General features: G+C 47.9%; 1 long non-coding RNA gene across 2 annotated transcripts in view; it reads right to left on the bottom strand.

Annotated features, from left to right (window-relative positions):
* Positions 1 to 12,416, bottom strand: part of LOC119142843 — a 62,805-nt gene that overhangs the window by 24,546 nt on the left and 25,843 nt on the right. For both annotated transcript variants that reach the window (XR_005102450.1, XR_005102451.1), the window contains exon 2: positions 8,072 to 8,139. This is a non-coding gene — a long non-coding RNA (uncharacterized LOC119142843). The remainder of the gene's footprint in view (positions 1 to 8,071; positions 8,140 to 12,416) is intronic.

The following is a 12,416-nucleotide window of genomic DNA, read 5'->3' as shown; positions in this document are numbered from 1 at the left end:
TGTCTGCCAGGGAGGGAAGGGGCCCCATTGCAACACGGTGGCTCCCCAGCATGGGTAAGGTGATCATTCCGGAGAGCTGGGAACAAACACCAGTGCTGAAGCAAACAGCCCCATCCAGTCCAGCCATGCAACATGACTGAACAGATCTGCACAGGCAGAAATGTGCAGACTGCCAGCAGAAATCAAACACAGAGCACATTGCAGGCTGGCAAGCCCAGTCTTTTTTTTTTTTTCTTTTCTTTTTTTTTTTTTTTTTTCCCCAAGTGGAGGCTTATCCTTCCCTTTTTTTAAAGCAACACTTCCAGTGGGAAGAAAGGCTGGAAGAAACTACTGCCTCATCACGGGGCCTCTCACCCAGCTCCATGGTGCAGCTATGAGAAATGATGCCAGCTTTCCTGAAAATAAGTACAGCTGATGCCTTTGCAAAAGGGTGGACAGGAGGAGCCATGCATGAAGGAAGAAGGCATGCATAGGTAGGATACGCTGTGGCAGGGAAAAGCTCCCTGGCTCGTGTAACTTGCCAGGGTAGAGAATTGCTCTGACAAGTTATGCAGGCTTCTACAGCAGCTGTGAATGTGATCCTATAAAAAAACAAGTATCAACAACTTAATCACATGCCTGGGTCACGTGGCAGCAAGGGCAGCACACACTAGCAAATGCTGACTTTTTTTTGTTTTGTTTTGTATGTTTTTTAATATAAAGTGAGAGTGAGGAGTGAAACTTGGGTGGGGCTTTCTACTACTCACTGGGAGGAAAAAAATCACCTTTGCAACAGCTCCTGTCTTGTTTTTGCTCTCCCTCAAGAGCACGGGGCTCTCCAGGCTCTGCCGCAATGGGTAATGCCTCAGTTTTTGCAGGACTCAAGGAGCCCAGGTTGTTCTGCAGCCCAGCTCTGATTCTGCCTCACCGGGTCTTGCTGACTGAGCTCAGCTGGACTGGGCTGAGAGCAGGAGCTTTGGTTTAGTGCCTGGGCGACCTTGAGCGGCAGGCAGCAGCGTTTGGCAGGACTCTTCCAGAAGAAGAGGAAGGTATCAGGAGTGGGAGATGTCAAGACGGCGAGGGATGTGGGGACGAAGGCCGTGCAGGGCAGACAGCTGCGCGGTGGGGAACCTGAGTCATGCCAACGCACCGCCCGTGCACGGTGCAGCCCTCAACCCCACCGCAGCCGGGAGCACAGACCAGACCGGCTGGGGTGACACGCAGCTCACAGCACTCCCATCAACACCCGCCTCTTCCCAGCAGGGGTATGAAAGAAATCCTGGCTGGCTGTGCATCCCGCAGCAGCGGTGAGGCAGGCCGCCCTGGGGATGGAGGTCTCACCGGCAGCTGTGCCTCAAAACCAGATCACTCACTGCCGGGTCACATTTTAGTGGTCATAGGTGGTTATTTTTTTCCAAAGACACGTGTCAATATCATCTTGTCTGAAAGCATCTCAAAGTGAAACAGTTTATTTTAACTCACGGGCACCTCTGGGTTTTGTGGTTCTGCCTCCACCTCTCTTTGTTGTCAATGGTGGCAGAGACCCCAAAGACTCAAATCACCCAACAGACCACTTTGTTGTTCTGACAGTTTTCAAATAAAAGCCCTATCTTTCCTTTACCCACTTCTCTCATGCAGTATCTAGTTACAGATCTACAGGTCTTACATTTGGGGTGCATTTTCAATAACCCCGTTCACATCGGACATAGATTATTGCAATGGGCCAAAATAACAGAAGGTCAGCGAATGGTCTGCCTGCCTCTTTCATCACAGGGAGAGCAGCAAACCAGCCTTTCCAGACAGAAAGCAGTCCAAGCTTTGCTGTCTTACACCATGAGGTCCTCACGTAGATGCAGCTTTTCCTAGCAAAGCCAAGCTTTACTGGTGAATCTGGTGTGCACCCACATAAAACAGCCTAAGTGTGCACACCCGAAGCTGGCGGGGCTGCGTGGGGCCAGGCTCCTGCCTCCTCACACCCTGCCCCATGCACTCAGCCAGCAGCCGGCTGCGGGACACGCTCGGCTCAGCTCCTTCCTTCTCACTCCTCTGGTGCAATTAAAGCAGCACAGGCTGAAATGCGGCTGCAGTGATGCTGCTATAAAAATACAGGAAGGGAAACTAGATTTAACGGAGTATGGCATCTTCACACTAGCACAAACTGTTCACACTGGTAGTTGTACCAGCATCAGTCTCCTTGTGGAAATATAAATTATCTCCCCAGCTGAAAGTCCTGTATGGACACAGGCGCTGTGAGGAGGCGAGACCCCTGCTCTATTCAGCAGGAACAGTTTGTCTTGCAAAGTATCCTTCTGGTTTAGAGGAGCCAGAAACATAAAGGAGAATATTTGTTTTCCTTTTAAAAATAGCTTGTCCTAAGGAACGCCTTTTTCAACTGCAAGACGATACGAGATGGAAGGGATACAGTACCGAATAACCCACCTGGAAACACTTTGTATGGAAAAGCTGTTCAGTGAGTTTGGGCACTGTGCCAAAGAATTATCAGACAGGCCTTGCTTGATACGATTTGGGTTTGTGGGCAGCTTTTACAGCCCAGCAGGATTTCCCGAAGCTGAGGTGCTTTTAAGCTGCCTGTGTATGTGCCCGGCCCTTATTGCAGCCCTGGCTGTTGGCCAAAGTGATTCTGTTTGTGAGAGAGGGAACAAGTGAGGATCATTACGACTTGGAAGAAGCTCTGTTCTTGCTGATTTAAGACTCTGGAAACATAGAACAGGACAAAAAGAGAGTAGAGCAATGTATCTGAACATGGGAGCCCATAAGGAAATGGCATGTTCCTGCAAATTTCAGATATTTAGGACGTGGTCTGCATGCTGTGGGACAACTTGTATGCAGAAGTAGGTGAACCTGAATGCAGGAGAGTAAGATGCTTCCTGCAAATCTGCATGTATCTCCCACTCTGAGGAGATCACACGTCAGCAGATCTTTATTCTGACCATGGAGTTATGGATTCCAGTGGCTTCTCCACAGCTGTGACTCTGCTCCTCATCCTTCATGATCACAAGTGACCATACAGACTCAGGAGCAGCAGTATAGTATTAGAAAACATGAGAGTTTTCAGAAGTTTACAGCAGAGCCTCTGCTGCACTCTCTTCAAGAGGAGGGGAAAACAGTCCAATGAAAAGGTAAAGATGGGGACAGCCCACCCCCTTCCTCCTCCCCCTATTTTTTCCCAGTAAAAAAGGACTACTAAAGAAACCATTCAACCTCCTGCAGAACATGACAATTCGACATCTATGGGGCCCCGGGTAGCATTTCAAATGAAAATCTATGGAATTTTTAGCAATCTTATTTGGGGGTGGGGGGTGGGGTGGGGTGGGGTGGGGGGAGAAAGGAGGAAAGAAGGAAAGGAAAGTAGGTTCCATGGAAAACTGCCATTCCTCATTGAATCAAAAATAGAACCCCTTTAAAGTTTACTGACACGCATTTTTGTGTGGAAAACACTAACTCTGCAGACTGGGCAGTGTCCAAGGAAAAATACACACCAGTTTTGGACAGGAATAGAGTTAGGGGTCTAGATGTGTTCACTCTAAAAAACCTGCCAAAAAAAGCCTGTGAGACGCAATGCCTGCTATTTTTCTGTAGCACGTTATAGGTCTGGCGGTTGTCTGTGACTGTATCCACAGGGTTTTGGGGAGCTGTCGGGGAGTCCTGGAGAGCAGCTTGCCCACCACAGTCAGTGGAGATGCAGTCAGTGCACTTAGAGAGTCCCAGAAGATTTCTACCTGAGCTTGACACCTGCACTTGGACAGATGACTGACACCCCGCCACCGCGCTACACTGAGGGGCCTGAAGGGATGTCGGAGGGTGTTTTTTCAGGGGTGGTAAAAGGACTGTTTTGTTTAGCCCACGGATCCTTTTCTGAAAAATAAATCCATACTTAGCATGAGGCAAGGCACAGATGGAGCAGGAAACAAGCGGGGAAACTGGCCATCCCCTGGGCTGTGATGGGATTTGGTGTTCGCTGGAATCTGGGGATTGCTAAATTGATAACCACTAGGGCTGATGTTTCACACTTGATATTGCTGCTTGCCATGAGTCTTTGGGCAGTGGTTGAGGACAGAAAATGGGAGCAGAGTTTTTAGCTTGAGAGGCTTTCTCCTCCTACTGATAAGTCCCACACCCACCCTGGCTCTATATTTGATCTTATGCATGGTAGGGAAAACACTGAGGTCTTTTCTAGTCCTTTTCAAACTCTCCCTCTTCAATGCTTGCCATCACAGTATTGGGGCACCCACCTTTTCCATCTGTTTGTCTGCGTACACCTGCCCATGCAGCTCCTCTCCCCTGTGTTTCACCTTGTGCTGAATGCAATGCTGTTCTCAGTGAGTCAACAAGGCATCGAGATGACCTGATGTTCACTTAGGGAAGACACAGTGCTGAAACTCCTTCTTGGTTCTGCACCACAAGCAAACCCTTTACCTAGATGGGGTTATGTTCCTTTGCTCCACCTTTCCCCAGTCTCACATCGTCACCCTTGGAGTCACACACTGTATGTACCGCCAGCAAGCAGAGCCTTCCACCTGGGGCTGTGCTGAGAATACCTGGCAGTTTCACTTTTATTTGGAGGGAGAAGCTTGTGTTCGTATTCTTGCCTGGGGCACAGCACAGCTAGCTCTTAGGCAGGACTAGTATTTCTGGTTTCTTCACAATACTGACTTTATCAGCCAGAAGAAAGTCGAACTCTTGTTTTTCCAGAGGGTCACAACAAGCTTGACTAGAGCTGTGCACCAGTTGGCTGTGTCCTTCGAGTGCCTGGGGCTGGGATGGCACTGTAGAACACGGCCACCATGCGAGAAGTCTTTCTCACTCATAACACATAAAGCAAGCTCAGTAACCTTTTCCTTCTCTACTTTTATGCTCCAGTTGCTCAGAAGGATGCCAAAAATTGGACAGGATTCAGTAGAGCCAATATATATATGTCTGTATATGTATGTAGGTAGGTATGCATCTGTATATGAAAGGTGAGCTATATATACACAGTTCTTGCTTTTGGGTAGTATAAAGCCAGCATTACTGCTGGTGGTAACTTCCACGGGGTAAAGAGCAGGCACAGCAGAGCTGACCCCACATGGTGTCATCACTGACAGGGCAGGAGAGCTGGTCTCAGTCATACCCTTATCAGCTCAAGGCTGCATTCCCTGGTGGAAGTCAAGTGAAAGGTTATGTGCCTGTTCGGCAGCCTGTCACTTAGGAATAAGCTCAAGGAAGACTAACTCAGAAGCTAATGAGGACACCGGGAATGTGCTGAAAAATGCCCTGGGAAGGGAGGAAGAGGACATAGAAGAGCCAAGCCTGTCCCGCTGTTCAAGTGTTGAAATACTCAAGTTTGCAGGGATGGGGAGTCAGGTGAGCTGTGCAGGAGCACAGGTACCTCTCCTGCAGAGCAGGCAGGTGCTGCACTAGGTCAGGACATGACATGGCCAGAGGCTGAGCACAGGGAAAAGGACGGGAGGTTCCCGAGGGGCAGTACAACCTGCAGCTCGGAGAGGTTGGGTCTGGCATGAAGGTGTGGGCGGACTAGGATTTTAGTTGCTCTGGAAGAGGTAGAACATAATGGCTGAGCCAAAAAGTTAAACTTAAGTGGTTTTGATCAACTGAGAAGCACTGGAAGGAGGTGGCTGGCCCTTAGGAATAGCGTGAGTGAGCCAGACAGCAGCTGTGATAAGGTGGAGGTGCTGTTGATGTGTTGTGTCAAGGCCTGGCACGTGCTCCCTCATGTCTGGGTGTCTAAAGCTTGGGGAGCCGATCCTCTCTTCTATTTTTTAAGCTGGCAACTTCACGCTGGTGTAGGCAGGCCTGTTTCAATGTTGTGGCAATGGCAGAGGAGTTTTGGGAGAAATGGGAGGTAGGAAGAAGGTTTGTGAAGCAGCCCATGCATGTCTGAGGTGTGAGGATAAGCGAGAGTCAGCTGGGAAGAGGTGATATGGTTTTGGGTACCCTGGGCAGGTAAAAGGTCTGGAGGACATCAGTGGGGTTTTGTACGATTCTAGGCAGGTAAAGGCATACCCAGATGTACAGGGATTTCCTCGATCCCTTTGATCAATCAAGGGATTTCCTTGGAATATGACTGGAAATAGGGATTCTCTGTTTCTGTCCTTCCCAGCCACCTCTCCCAAGCCCTGCCTGACACCAATTCCCTTAACGCAAGGTTTCCGTTCCAACCTATACATCTTCCCATTCTGCTTCCCCAGCAAGACGACTCCTTTTCCCTTTCCTCCTCCCCACATAGTGGCTCTTTCTGCCCTCTGTGGGCTGCTGAGCATGGGCGAGGGGCCGGGTGTCTTCCCTTCAGCTGAGGGCAGTAGGCACAGATGAGCTGTTTACATCAGAAACATCCATTTTTGCCTCTCCAGGCACGAGCAAAATAGGAAGTGTGCCATCCTAAGGTGACTTTGTCTCTGCCTTGACCCAGCTCTGGGTGAAGGAAAGGGAGACCTGCTTTGGGGAGTTCCTGCTGGGTCTTCTCCTGTGGCCACAAAGGCACAGTCATGCTTATGGAAGCCACTGTAGCTACTGAATACTCATGACAGCCATGTGCAGAGGACCCTGAAGGTCAGAAGGTTGTGACAGGAGCTGTACAAAAGCTCTAGGTAAGACCAGCTTCCTCCAAAATGCCCGACATCCAGGAACATAGTAACCAAGAGTTTGTTCATTTGAAGTGCAATGGTATGGGACAGTACGGGACTGTTCCAAAGAGAGATGCCAAGTCTGGGACCTTGCCTGGGATCCACTGGACATGAGAGGGGCATGCTGCAGCATGGCTAATAGTGCCCGTGCTGGTACATGCTGGTGGGAAGGGGTGCTGCTGCCTGCCTGCCAGCCTCCCACCAGTGTGGGGCTGTCCACACAAGGTGATCTTGCAACACTGCTGGGGCAGAGATGGCCAAGCAACCCAAGCTAGGTGTGAAGTAAGGCATCACAGGATAGCGGTGAGATGGTCTGGCACGTGCCTACACAACCCCCAAAACCAGCAAACTCCATACCCAATGGATTTACTGTAGCTTAGAGGAGGATTATTTACTAAGACCACATTTTTTCCTTTTTAAAGGAAAAAGTAGTGCCTCATCAAAAGATAGTGTAAGGCAAACAAACCCAATACAGTAAAGTCGCTGTGTCAGGAAGTACAGAACAAACCCACATCCCATCAGAACTAACCCCCTAGTAGCTTTGCTTTCAAAAATATTAGTCCATTTATTGCCCATTAAAAATTCCCTTTGTCTCTTCTCAGTTGTGGTGTATGCTTGAGATGTTAAAGCTGGTGCTGTCAGTCTTTAAAGTAGTGTTTGAGATCTATTTACTCATTAACTTTCAAACGCAGGACACTTTCAAAACCTTTTCCTAAGGGCATCCCTGTGTTCTTTTTGAGAGTTACTGTTGTTTTCCCACCTACCCTGAAGGGCTGTTTACAATACCATCTCTCCCTTTTAATCCTCTTTTCCTTTCATGTCTAACAAACAGTGTTAAAGAGAACACAGGGGGGAAAGGCAGATCTCACACATTATTATCATCTATAGTTAACTGAAGAAAAGAAATGCTTCGCAATTAGAGGTCTCATTTTGTAAATTAATGCTCAAGAAGCTTTTTCCTATGTGTTTTCCAGATAAAACCTCTGTTCTTCCAAGCCTGAGGTTTGTATGGATAGTAACTCAGATAAAGGCTTTCTAGAATTGATTCTGTGAGTTGATGTGCACTCTGTACAGCAACTGGGCTGCCGCAAAAAGGATTTTTCTTAGGAGACCCTACACAGAGCGATGGCTTGAGATGTACACATGGGAACGTGGGCAGTATTGAGATGCTGAACTACGACAGAAAACATTACATTTCACAACTGGCCACTGTTGCTGGTAGTTTTGGCATGTTGCCAGATGCCTTGATTTCTCTAGCTCTTTGCACCCTGTATCTGAACACCTTAAGACCGAGAATATATTTATCTTCACAACTTTTCCATGGGGTGCTGTGGGCCTCCACGTTATACAGATCTGAGAGGCTATAATTTGATGAGCACTTCTTTCAGCACTAGCACCAACATCAGCATCCCCTAATTACCCCCTCCCCTCTCTTACCCCTCACTCACCCCTTGGCTGTGCCCGTTTCAATGCTGTGTGGGAAACAAATCGCAGAACACATCCAGAGTAAAAATAGCTGAAAAAGAGACAGAGAAATTAATTCCAGAACCTGAACTGACATCCTACATGCACATCCAAAGCCAATACAACAGAACCTTTTTAGCTCAGATTCAATCTGTTTGTCCAGTTCCATCAATAATTTTTACCTGATTTCACGTACGACAGAAAGGTAGAAGTTGCAAAAGCTATCGATTTCCTTTCTAAATTTTGTGCAAATTGATGGCTGGGTGAGGGATAGAAACCTTAATTAGAGAAATGCGGCCAGCAGCCAGCTGGCTAGTGGGTGTGTGCATGCTGGCTGACCATGTATGCATTAGCTGGTCAGCCAGTATGTATGTACCTGACTAGTGCCCAGTGAGAAGTCTTGGAGCACACAGGCAGGGAAGAGCTGGGCTCGTTGCAGCTATTTTATTTTAGGAGTATGGGGGAGAAGGGAGGTGGCTATGAAGCAAGGTTCACAGGACCACAGGAAACCAAAAGCCATTAGTTCCACTGCTCACAAAGCAATTTGTTTCAAAAACCCACAAAATTATATAAAATAAGACCTCTTCTGCCAGTGACCCTGTAAATCAAATGAATAGTTTCTCATCCAATTTGGGACGAAGCTGAGAGCCCAGCCTCAGATTCCTGTTCAGACTCCAGCAACCACTTCTGCTTTTAGCACCCTGCGCACCAATGGAAACCACGGATACTGATTTCTTTCCCATACTCAAACGTCACTTAAAGCCCTTTTTTCTCCCGAGTAACTTCTAAGCACTTGCTTCACTTCTGTTCCTACCTGCCTCCTCTCTAATCTACAACAGCTTGCCAAGAGCTCAACTCCATCTTTTCTTTCGTACCCTCTGTGCCTCCCCTGTGGCTGATCAACAGCCACAAACTTTGGTAGAGGGCAGTACACAAAATGTTCAGTGTATTGTATCTGAAAATTAAGAGTATTTTGGCGCAAACAAAAGTTGGCTCTTCCTGCCCACCTCTTCTCAGGGGAAAGAGATCTTGGGTCTCCTCGACACTTTTCCTGACCTGCAGAGAGGACTGGGTGGGATGGGAACCACAGGGTAGAACAGGGGGCATGAGATACCCTGTGGGTCCATGGACAGAAGTGGAAGGGTCTCTATGTTCATGTGCTCACGCCTTCTTTTCAGCAGCCCTCCGAAATGAGTCTTTTGCCATCAGCTCTCCAGCACTGCAGAGTGCTCCTCTGCCATGCCCAGGAGGCCGAGTGCCAAGCATGCAGCACGCACATGAGGAATGCAAGGTGAGCTGTGTAGCTGCTTGCTTCTCTTCTTGGGAAGGGAGTAGCAGATTATCTCCATGTCAGAAGCAGACACTGTCTTTGGTAGGGAAAGCTTTAATTAGAACAGGTCTCTGATAGAAACAGGATCTATTCCTACCATTTGTGGGTTTCCGTAGCCTTTGCTTTCCCCAGTAGGAGAAATCGTCATTACCATAGGCAGGTCTTGGGCTTCTTCAGGTGGAAAACCAGAGGGTTTGGGCAGCTGAGGATTTTCCTGGTGCAGGAAATCCCTGGGTGGCAATAATCCAGTGTAATGGGCTCTGTGCCATCCCCGCTGCAGACACCCAGGAGCATTACTGGGAGTTGCACCCAGTGTGATCTGTTTGCAGATACTCCAGCCTCACCACAGGTATGGAGCAAGGTGTGATAGGAAAGACCTGAGATGGTTCCCAGGTGATCTGCCTGCATTAATTCCCCTGTCATTGCATACCTCTGGGTCTGCTCTAGTTGGTGCACTGGAGTAGCTACTAGAGGTCTGCTCGGCTCCTGCAAGAGAAGCGCCTTCATAGACCTTCCTAGCACTGATTTAATTTCCAGAACTAGTTCCTGTAGGGTTTTTTTTCCCCCCCAAATGGAAGAATATAGCCACTACACAAAGGCACCACTGGGGGCCTGTAAAAAAGATTTAAAGCAGAAGCTAGGGCTGCCTTGCTGGAAAGGAGTGCTAGAAGGTCCCATCCCCTCTCCTTGTCAGACACAGGAGTGCAGGAGATGCTGGTGAATCCTTACCAACATGGAGCAACCTCATGCAAAGCAGAGCAGCCCTTACACTGTTGTAAGCGATGTTAGGATCTCGCTTCATCCTTGGGCAACTACAGAATCTGGGGAAGTGGTGGCAGGGGGGAATGATCAGAAAGCTGGCAGACATTGTGTAACTGGTGTATCAAAGGCTCTTCTCCTCTCTGGTCACATTTTAACAGTACCCTATTTTATTCTACGTGTCAGTAAACAACAAAATCATTACTGATAAAACTTGCCTTAAGCAACAAGACACATGTGAGCAATAAAGCACCAAGAGCCACATTTTCAAAAGTGTGTGTGCGGAAATGTCTATTGTACAATGTATAAGCAGCATGTGGTCTGGATGTGGCAAGCAGAAACGGGAGAGGAAAAGGGGAACAGATGGAACCTGTACATGAGTGACAAGAGCGGACGTAGGCTCAGATCGAGTTTTGTAGTGTGCAGAGGCTGAGCTTTTGAAAAGCCTTAAATAATAACCACATTTTAAGGAGGACTGCATTAATGGGGCATGCAGATAAGCCTGCTGAATGGTGAAACTGCAGAGGACACAGCAGTGCAGACAGTGATATATACAGAGCATATGAAAAGTTTGGTCTGACATGCCAGCCATGCATACAATCAAAGGTGTGCACATTTTAGAAACATCAGCCTCCCTGAAACCTCAATGACTTAGTAATAAAACATCAGGAAATGATAAGTCAGGGTCAGAAAGGTCTGAGAATTCCACACAGCTGAACTAAGGATTGAGCAAGAGGAATTAGCATCAAGAAATGAGATTCAGATGTTTAAAGCTGATTATCTGAACCGAGTTAATATAACGCACCATGTTTCACTTCAAAACGTTTGGATCGTGCAGCTGGGAAGCCCTTCCCATGACTGTGAAATGCAGCAGCTCACTGAATCTGAGAAGGCTGGGATAGATGTGTCTGCCTGGACACAAGCAGGCTATAAACGATGAATTGGGATTATAGCCTTTACTGTCCCAGGCCAGTTTTACCAGTTCCCTGGGCCACTAGCACAGAAAACAAGCCCAGCAGCAAGGCTGTATGAAGCTCCTACCTTCACGTACTCTGGACTTGCCCTCTCTCTCCATTCATCTCCCCATGAACTGAAAACACTTGCTGTTTTTCTGACTGCAAAGCACTCCAACGATCAGCATCCCTTGCTTTCTTATTTTCAGCATATTCAAGAAAACACCTATTCAGCTATCCAGACTTTTCAAGGGAAATTATCCTTTCTCCATCGCTTCTACCAAGTCTAGTCTTGGAGTTCACAGCTCTAGAAAATTATATTTACAGACCTGCAATGGTATGGGACAGTCATATTTTCCCTCCTCGCATGCACAAAAGGAAGCCTTTACCTGTATTAATGCAGTCCAGTGCCACGACCATCTGTGTTGGACAACGCAGGTCTGCAAAACTTGCCTGTTTTCAGTGTTAAACGTTTTATTCAGGCAAATCTCAGACAGGTTTCTATCAACTTACGGACACACATGTATGGCATAAGCTCCTTCAGCCTAGCAAAGCAATCAAAGAGGCTGAAAGTGCCCACCTGAAAACCACACCTTGTGGGGTGGCATGAGTGTTTCACAGGCTGGCAACTCATTTGGTTTGTAGCTTTGCTAAATTATATAGCTGGTGGGAGTGGCTCTTTCCTGGGTTGAGATAGCATACTCAGCAGTCCTTGGGTGAGAAACTAATTAGCTGGAGATGAGCAGATTCTCTAAGAAGAGTCCATGCGCTATCTGCTTATGGTGACCAGTTCTCAGCTGGGGTGATGACGTACAGAAAAATTAAGACAGTTGAGATATTAAGCTCTCATACTGTAGATCTTCTCCCCTGCTCTAGTCACACGTGTTTTCAGGGCAGCTGGACAAGCATGATGCCATTATGGGACAAAACGCTCTGGTATATCTCTAGTGAAGGTAAAGACAAATTCGACACTGTGATATATGTTGTGAACAAAACAGACCAGGGCGTGTTCTCTCACCTGTCAGCAAGCGGCACAGCAGAGCTCGTATATGGCAAGTTCTCTCCCACAGCTACCCCTCAAACAAAAAGGGTGGCCAGCCCCGAGGAACAGTGTCTCAGGGAGGGCTCAGAGGCACAGGGCAGAGCCATGCCAGGGGATGCTCACACCCGGGCCTAAGCCTGTCCCCTCTCCTGGGGCAGACACAGCCAGGACAAAGTCACTTCTTTCACAGTCTCTCCAGCACTCGCTGATTTCAGAAGACTCCATGTAAAGTTCAGTGTCTCCTG

Source organism: Falco rusticolus, chromosome 2, assembly GCF_015220075.1.
Source record: "Falco rusticolus isolate bFalRus1 chromosome 2, bFalRus1.pri, whole genome shotgun sequence".
Classification (NCBI taxonomy): Eukaryota; Metazoa; Chordata; class Aves; order Falconiformes; family Falconidae; genus Falco; species Falco rusticolus.
This window is presented reverse-complemented; position numbering and strand designations above follow the sequence as displayed.